Genomic DNA, 7,702 nt, shown 5'->3' on the forward strand with positions numbered 1-7,702 from the left:
ATAATTCAAACTAATTCCAAACGGTTTGGTTTATAACACTTTTAGTTTATATAGATCACTGTAGACTTTTAGTTTTGCACCACGCTGTATTATAATAAGCGGCCTCCACCTTAATCGAATTATCGATATTTATGAAACTAAATCACGTAATAGGTGTTTCAAATTAAAGGATTTTTAAACTAAAACAGTAATAATTCAGTTATGAATAAAAAAAACTATCTTTACTACGTGTATTTATAAAACGTAACAAAACAAAACATTTTAACATTTAGTTACATTTTACTATTTTAAAGAATAAACGTGTCTGACAACGTATTACATAAATAACACATGTACATCGCCATTGTACTTGTGGCCATTACTCAAATACGATACGAATGATTTTATTTTGCTTTAATTAATTTTGATCTAAATTGTTATTCGATACATTCAAAATAACTGCCAATAATTAATTGTAATTAGAATGGTTTTGTAATCGACAATTTAGGTATTTCTAATCGATAATTTGGTATCATTTTATAAATTATGGATGGCATTATGTATAACATAGATAAATACGGGTAATTTTACTGTTACATGTGGTCGCCCTGGGCCATTTTTTCAGTCGACATCAACACTGTTTGTTCGTTTGTTGTGGTTTTGTAGGTTATGTCTGTTTTTAAGTCCTTGTTAGGTTAATTAATTTACTCTATTATAATCTTAGTATACGAAAAGTATTCACAGTTCGTCACTGCGTAAAACATGAAGTTCACAATACCTTTAGGAAAACACAATTTATATAGAATGATGAGAAATCAATGGAAAGTGGCTCGGAAACGACCGGTGTTGAAAACGAACGCTGAGAAAGTGTTACAAGCCAATAATTTGGAACTGGTTGATGCAAATGAATTCGTAGCATCTCCTAAGAAAACGTTTGAGTAAGTGTATGTTTTATTCATATTATCAACTCTTTGTATTTGAATTTTTAAACCACATGATAGGTAATTTAAATCAATTTGTGTTAGGTTAGGAGGGTAGACTTTAATAAGGGAGTGTGGCCTACTCGTTATTCAATTGCCATTTTCAAATGGTTCGATTGTTTTTATCCGAAGGATAATTTAGTATTACAATTTATTTAACTTATATGATTTCAGCTTATTAGTTATTTTAACGTAAACAATAAACAACAAGGAGTAGGCCTAACTAATATTTTGAGACTTTGATAATGGCTATGAATATGAGGAAAATATGTCAGATATCTCTCACAAGTGACGAGATTTGTTTCAGTAGCTTCAACATATGGGTTTGGCTCCTGGTAACACGTGGGGAGAATTCTTTCCTCCATTTCACCAAAAGGGTTACTTATTGATATCAAGCTGGGCAAGTTATAAATATTGTAAGGTTTCTTTGGTATCTAAGTCTAGACTATAGTTTGTTTTGTTTTTATGTAATGTCATGGTAAAATTTGTGAAATTAAAATTGTAATGTACGAGATTCTTCTTATTACAGTAATTTATTATAACTCTTATTGTGTACGATTTTTACATACATCGAAGTTGGATAATATATTGAATTGTTCGCTAATAGCAATTGCCATTTCGAGACAGCCGCAAAGAATTCACACCTTGGAATACCGCAGAACGGTTGAGAGCCTGTCATAATTGACGCTGAGCCCCGGTTGGCCAGGGCATCAGCTCTTTCATTCCCAGGGATCCCCAGCTGGTTGGCTAATTGGTTAAAAATTACACAGCTTCCCCCAAACGAGCATCAGTCAGAAAATCTTACTAAATAGAAAAATAAACTTTATTTTTTTGTACATTGACAAAGTTAAAATATATACACTTCCAAAGGGAAGTTGCATATAATTATCTTGTTTTAGTTTATTTAATTTTTTTAATGCTTAGTTCATCATGAAATCCCTGATGAGCCATTACAATACCTATAGCCTAGTTTTTCCTCTCTCGTTAGTGGAAACGTGTCATAAGAAATCATTTATTGCAAACAGATGAGTAGAAGCATTCTAGTTTTTCTGTTTGTCATCTTGATGTGCATCACACAGTTCATAGTTTTAAAACAAATTGTAAAGTACAAAGTGTTAATTATCTGCATATTTTAATGTTGTAATCTTTGATAAGTTAACGCTTATCAGGGATAATAATTCGAGTTTAGAATGAATCAGTTGTACAAAGATATTTATAAAATAAGCCTATTTGCAAAACATTATTTTTTTAACCATTTTTCAAAAATTAATTTTGAAATATATTCACACCACATTCTGACTTTAAAGAACATAAGTAATAGGCTACAACATATATTGATGCCTAATTAATACTAAAACTATTAACTTATTACCAAACTGAAATACTTATACAACCTTTTATCTTTTTTTACCTTTTTTTTATAATTTATATCCATAGTCAAACCCCTTTTTATTTTAAAAACCGGGTGAAATTCCATGTACTCTATGTATAATAAAGTTTATTTTATGAAATTTGACATAATGTAACTATATTATAACTTTCTCACAATAACTTCATTTTATAATCAGAATGTTATCCCCAAATAGTAGAAATTTTTTAAAGTTGCATAAGCCTATTATAAAAAAAATTAGTATGACCAACTTCAAATTTAAATGTTTTTTTTTTTTTTTTGAAACAAAAACTATATATACACAGGAGAACAATTTTCACTGCGGTACTGAATGGATGAACATTACCTTGTTTGCGACGAACGTGTTTGAGTCCGAAAGGCCTCACAAGGAATATATTTATACTGCAAAATGTATAACTATTAATAGTTACATTAGATTTTAAACTTTTCCAATCCCTCCAAGAATCTGTCATAATGTATAGGTACTCATACGCGCCTTTCATATGTTTGTTGAGATGAATGTATGTTGTTAGTTTCTCGTCCATTGTGGGTCTGGCACCACGTCCCGTACCCAAGGACAAGAACCACCCTCTCTACAAAGAGCAGCCATGCTTCTTCTACCGAGACCATTCGGTGCTGCTGGAAGGGCTGCCTCAAGCGTTGGCTCTCACAAACACGGTGCAGCTGGAAGCCGACCACCCTGCCACCTCGGATACAGAAATTGGTTGACCAAGTACAACTCCCCAATCAGGATGAACTAGTGCAAAGGTAAGGGTATAGAATATGTCCATACTTATGCTTTGCAGAAAGTTTGTCCACTCAGTAATATTTCAAAATATATAAAGTACAGTCAAAGTTTTCCTGGGATTTCTAAACAGGGGCTAATCAAGCATTAACACGTGGTAAATTTTTCTATTTGTAGTTGGCAACACAGCTGCTTAAGGCACCAATTCTTTTGCAGCTTATTTTCTGTACTGGCGTTGAATTCTGCAGGTATTTTCTTTTTTTATTCGTGGGGATTTGAAATGTATTTAAAGCAAGTTTCACTACTTTAAGTATTATTCAAAGACCACTGAATTTGGAAGAACATTTGTAACTGGGTATTGTCAATTTGCAGGACTCGTTATTATTCAAAGTTTTCTAACATGAAGCTGTAAAAAGATTAAAAAAATCCAACTTTTTGAAGCCCAATAGTTTGGACTTTTATTCCTTACATTTTTAATAAATTTCTCCAGTACAGTAACAATTAAGTCATAATTTATTTTTTAGTACAAAAATGTTTAAAATGACTGTATTTCATTACATGAGATAAATTGTACAGACTACTCGAAAATAGAGATGGGTTATTGCTGGTCTAGTTAAATCCTCGTTATAAATACACAGTATTTTTAGCTATCAGCTTTTTTCTTATAATCTGAGACAAAAATATCATTCCAAAATTAGAAGACATTAAATGCAAAAATATTCTAAAACTGCTATTCAGAACTCTGTATACAAAAAATGTTTAGTTACCAAAGAAATCCATAATGAGTATGGTCTTTAATTGTGGTCTTAATATAGAAGTGGTCAAAATGTGGTTTCTTCAGGTTTTGTATTGGAATCCAAAATATGACATTAGATGATTAATTCTTGGGATTATTGAAAAATGACATTTGTACCTTGTATTGGTTATCCAGTAAGTTAGACTAGTCGAGCCAGCTGTCATTTACCTCCATTAGCAATCAATCATCTATTGTCAGAACACAAAGTGTAATAACAACGTCATCAGTTAAAGGATAACAACAACCCATGTGAGCCTATAATTATTAAGTACAAATACATTTTTAAAATTAATCAACCCTTTAAGTCCTGGGCTTTGAGCAGCTTTTAGTTCAGCATACTTGTTAATATTGCTGGTAGATTATATTTGAGGTGGATGCCACTAAAATCTGCCTGTTGCAGTATTTGTTATCTTGGCTTTTTTTCAGAAAATGTGTTCATGTCTTTTATCCATCACGTTTACTTAACTCAAAACCAACCTTTATCTCAAGGTGACATTAATATTTATTGATTATGTACTCACAGATTCAAGGTTCAGAACTTACAATTAGAATCTTATTCAAGTTTTCAATTTTGTTTCTTTTCCTTGAAGATACTCCAGACTTTCACCATATTTGAATTTAAATTAGTGAAAACTATATGAAATACTTATAGCTATCTTACAGTTCCAAAGTAGTGAACAGTTCTAACGCTAATTTTTTTCACATATAGCATAGCTACAGAAATATACAATGATAATTTTACTTTGCGAATTAATTGTAGTTCAAAATTAAATACGAGTAAAATTTTGTTTGTAAAAATGTTTGTAGTATTGTATTTTTATATTAATGCTTGTTTTTAGGTGCATAAAGACAACATGCTTGTACGATGCAGAGCAGAAAAAACTACCAGTCAGAAAAGACCCCTGAACGGCCAGCCTGGAACTTTCCAAGAGATTTTGGTATAACAGAATCAAGAAAGAAGTAAGAATTTTAAACCACAGAATGAATATATATATATTTAACAAAGTCAATTTGTCAATCAACAATAAAATACATTGCATGACAAAAGTCAATATACATTTAATAAAAAGAATAAGAATGTATCTTAATTACTTAATATTAATGGGACCTCAAATAATCTCTAACAGAGTAATACTCTCTGTCAATTAAAAAACACTAGATCTGAATTTAGGTGCTACTCTTAGATCTCAATTCTAACGGGAGAGGGTTAAATAATTTAACCGAAGAGTAAGATTAAGAATAAGAATCATTTATTCCATTGATCTGTTTACAGAAATAGGACAAGTCATTTTAAAATTACATACATTGTTAGAGCTAAAAATTACATTAACACAAAAGTGTTGTAAAAAGTTCACATGAAATTTAAGTAAAGTAGCAATAAATAAAAGTAATACAGTAATAAGAGTAATACAACTGTCTTTCAAAAAATGATGTACGGTGCTTTGGAGTTGGCAAACGGAAAGATTTTCTTAAGTTGTAATATTTAGATAGATCAGAGGTAAAAATGTGCATGTTTTTCCTTAGGAAGGTTATGGTCTCAAGGATGTATAGGCACGGGAATGTAAGTACTTTGTTGGTTCGGAAGTACCCCCTACATGATTGGTTTCTAGCTAACCCCAACACAATCCTGAGAGATTTCTTTTGAAGCCGAAAAATGTATTGTGTCCTGGTACTTTCAGACCCCCAAATAGGCAGTCCGTAGGTAAGGTGTGGGTAAATACATCCATAATATCCAGCCAAAAGAATATCTCTATTAGCAAAATGGGACAGTCGACGCAATACAAAGATTCCGCTGCCCAATTTGCTACATACACTGTCAATATGAAGATAAAATTTCAGGCTAGAATCTATAGTCAAGCCCAGAAAACAAGCTAATGGACACAGCGTTTATGACCTCACTGCACTCTAAACTTGAAATAACAAGAATATTAGTTACCGAAATAGACACAGAGTGTAGGTTGATGTTTATTTCAGCAATCTGTATTGAACAAAGAGTTTTTTAATCATTGTTGATGCTTGTAATAAACTAAAGACGGTCTCATAACAACAACTGTTATTTCTCTTGTGGTCTCTAACACGGAATATATCTACAAACGTGTTTCCTTACTCTCAAACCAAAAAGATTAGATACCTGAACTAGAATGTTAACCATAAACTAACCACCGGTAGAGCTACAATAATAGGAGTTGTATTAAAATTGATCTAGTTTATTTCTACAATTAGACACATAAAGCAAACGACTTATAAACAATAACTTCAAGTTTTTATGCTGATAATAATGAAGATTTTTTGGCATTTTTCAGTCAAACTACAACTTTGAACATTTATAACTCAGAAAGAAACTTGTTATCCAATTAGGACCAGATTTTTATACAAGATGCAAATGTTAGTTTTGAGTCTGAAATTAAGAATTATATGAAAAAAATTGTTATAAAATTGCCATCTTTTATTCTTGACTAGGTGGTTTAAATCAATCCAAAATAATTTTGTATTGGATTAGTTATTATCTTGTGTGTATAGTGTTTGTTATAGGCCACTATTTAAAATGTTTAATTCTTAACACAGATTTCATTGAGCAGGTTTTGTTGATATATTGGTGGCCGGTGACTGCTTGTCTACGTATATGTATTTATGTATATATACGTATATAACTACGAACTAAAATTAAGCATTACAAAAATGCAGGAAAAATATGTTCTCATAAGTGCGCATAACAAAAACCAAATAGCTTGAATGCTGTAAGTAGGTTGAGCTTTGTGCAATAATAGCGTTGCGGCATTATTTGTTGCCATCTGCAGCAAACATAGTAATGTTTCAAAGTTTGAAAAGGATAGACCTGTTTTAGTTAGCACCACCTTTTTGATCTTAATTTTATCTTCACGTTTTTTAATTATCATAGTAATGTGTATTTTAAATGAATAATTTACTAAGTTAATTAAAACTAATCTTCATGCTAGTTTTACTTGAGCACAAATCACAGAATTGTCAGTGTAACTTTTTTTAAACATTATGAGTTTACAACATATCATACAGATATCATAGAGTTCGACAACTGGTATCTAGAATAACACAAACACACCAAATTTTGCAATTTTTTGCCAGTCACTTTATTTCTGCCATATGTGGTCTAAGCATTTGGTGAATATTTGTTGTGGTATAATTAATGATTGTTAACGTAATACTTCCACTACTTTTAAATTTGTTCCAAACACAAAAGTATAATTTTACAATGGGCCATGGTCAGCTGAGGAAGCATCTTCACAGAGTCGGCAACCTTCAGGAGGATCCGTTCTGTAGAGTGTGTGATGAGCAGGAGGAGAATGCTGAGCACCTGCTCTTTGATTGTCCTACAATAGCAAGGGATAGCGGTATGCCATCTTGGGTAGTTTGGACAAGGGTGGTGAATTTCCCCAGGAGGACTTGATAGGTTGTTTTCGGCGGTTTGTGGAGCGGCTGAAATCATAGACTGGTAGGCCTCATAGTGTGCGCAAAAGGCCCTTGAGGCTTAAGTGCATGGCAATAGGCCGCCCCATCGAATAAGAAGAAGAAGGGTTGAAGCCACCGTCAGTTTATTTGTAAAAATATTGTCCTATTGCATTATAACATCCATTAAGTTACAAGCTCTACAAAATATTTTACCCTTTAAAAACATCATTGAAATATGAATAACACTGTAGTTAGATACATAGGCTCTCTATGTGTTTTACGAGTAGAGAAAGAGCGCCTTATTAAAATACTGAGGTTGGTTACAGTCGTATGCTGTGCAGTCGACTGGTTCATCTGTGTTTCGCTGGCAAGCCCAGAGATCAGTC

This window comes from Homalodisca vitripennis, unplaced genomic scaffold (assembly GCF_021130785.1).
Source record: "Homalodisca vitripennis isolate AUS2020 unplaced genomic scaffold, UT_GWSS_2.1 ScUCBcl_4607;HRSCAF=10882, whole genome shotgun sequence".
Lineage (NCBI taxonomy): Eukaryota > Metazoa > Arthropoda > Insecta > Hemiptera > Cicadellidae > Homalodisca > Homalodisca vitripennis.